A 2491-nucleotide genomic window follows, 5' to 3' on the forward strand; every position below is an offset into this window, starting at 1 on the left:
TAATAACATTTACTGCTTCTATTAACAATGTTTATACATATCAAATGTTGCTTTCATCAGGCATGCTATCTCTCCACTAACAGCCATTGACATGAGTCTTTTAGGCTAAATATTACTCATCAGTATAGTTCATTTGCAACATCAGAACTTTTTGTCTAATTCATTCAAAATACCATGGCACTATGGTAAATTACATTCTAAAAATAGTATGTGGACCTGATTTTCTTCTTAGCAAAGAGTATTATGAATACATGTATAATGAATATTATGGATGAATATAATGGATCATGAATTAATGTGATAATTATAATGCGTATTACTAACAGCTAGTACAGAAAATAACAGCAAACATTCCCCCCTGTTTCAAGATGACTTTTTAAAAAGCAGTAACTATGTCTTAAGCTCACCTCACCGCAACTTTTCCTATACATCATGCTGAAGCATGATGAAGCAATACTCCCATATATTTGTATGAATCCGCAAACTATTTTTCACCCCTCTTGTAGTCTCACAGTTTACCACAAGAGACCAAGTGCCAATTTGGACATCTCAGCAGCTCATAAGCATCTGACAAGTTACTGGAGGATGCTCGTGACCAGAGTAACATGGAGACCCTGGTTGTTGTAGCCCACCCTGCCCCAGTGGAACATAGCTAATTATGTTCCACCACAGCAGATCCCTGGTCACTGTCAGTTAATGACACAGGTTAGACTTGAACCTGCAATCTCTCAGGCTGTAGGGCATAGTCTGTGCTTGAACAAAGACTGCTCTATTCTCCATAACTGAGGCCAGAGCTTCCTCCCACTCCTCAGTCTTGATTCTTCTAGACCTTTCTACAGCCTCTGGCACAGTGGACCACACTCCACTTCTATCTACCCTGGCCATGTTAGGGATCGCTGACACCACACTTCTTTGGGTTGAATCCTACCTCTCTGGATGCTCTTTCAGGGTGTCCTGGAATGGTGGGTTGTCTACACCCCATAGCCTCTCTATGGGTGTCCCTCAAGGCTCTGTACTCAGCCCCCTCATTCTCTCTCTTTACATGCAATCTCTCATCTCTGTCATCTCTTCCCATGGTTTTTCATACCACTTCTACACTGATGATACTCAATTCGGCCTGCATTTTCAACCATCTGACACACAGGTTTCTGCACGCATCTCAGCTTGCCTGAAAGACATTTCACAGTAGATGGTGGACCATGGCCTAAGGTTTAACTGGCTAAGACTGAGATGCTTTTCATCCCATCCAGGTCCTCCCCGTTTCAAGACCTCTCCCTCAGCCTAGACTCTACAAGCCTTTTCACCAATGCCACTGTCAAAGGCCTTGGTGTAATGCTTGATAGCCAACTGTCCTTCTCCTCAGTTTCAGCGGTGAGTTGGGTGTGCAGATTCTTTTTGTACAACATACGAAGGATCCGCCCCTACCTCACTATGTATTTAAAGAAGCTCCTAGTTCAGGCCCTGGTCCTCTCACACCTGGCCTTCTGTAACTCCCTCTTTCCTTGCCTTCCTGCCTGTGCAACCAGACCCCTGCAACTAATCCAGAATGGAGCTGCATGACTTGACTACAGACTTCCTAAATGTAGTCAAGTTACTCCCCTCCTCACCTCACTTCATTGGCTTCCTGTTATCGCTCACATCAAGTTGAAAACTTTGGTGCTGGCATACAGGACAGTGAATGGGACAGCCCCCTCATACCTACGATCAGTCTTCAAGCCCCGTGTTCCATCAAGACCACTATGCTCAGCAACTATGGGGCAACTGACTGTCCCATCCTGATGAGGTTGCTCCTTCCAGACATGGTCCCTTTCTGTACTGGTCCTTCAATGGTCAAATGAACACGCCATGTAGGTTAGGACAGTGAAATCAATGGTCATCTTCCGACGCAGACTGAAGACTTACCTCTTCAAACTGCATCTCGGTTCCACCTCAATACCCCCCCCCCAACACCTGCTACCTTTAGAATTTGATGTTTATGTTACGTGTGGTATTGTGATGTATTTTGGATTCTGTCTTCTCGTGACCGATGTATTATAGAATACTTGGCTTCCGTTGCCTAGTCAAATTGCAAAAGTTAACTTGTGGTAGGACTTGAATGGTGTTATGCTCACACTCACTGGTCTGGTTAGCCTGGACTGATGCTGTTTCTCATTTAACTTGAATGGATACACTTATGTTCTATTATGCTGGAAGTTGCTCTGGATAAGACCGTCTGCTAAATGCATGTAATGTAATGGAAGGAATGCCTTTACTAACTGAGTCACTCAGGTTACTCAGGACTGTTGACTTCTGAGGTGTGGTTTCAGTGACCGTGTCTTATGAAGTATTAAGGGTTTGTTCAGTTCCACATGGCAGCAGTTTATGTTACATTATATTCATTCCTATGTGGCTTCACACTGCAATCTGAGCATCACTTGAGCATCAGGAGCTGTGACTATGCAACGGTCAGCCTCTCTAATTGATTGAGGAGTGGATGGATTTTGATTGATTG

The sequence above is a fragment of the Megalops cyprinoides genome, chromosome 3, assembly GCF_013368585.1.
Source record: "Megalops cyprinoides isolate fMegCyp1 chromosome 3, fMegCyp1.pri, whole genome shotgun sequence".
NCBI classification, from domain to species: domain Eukaryota; kingdom Metazoa; phylum Chordata; class Actinopteri; order Elopiformes; family Megalopidae; genus Megalops; species Megalops cyprinoides.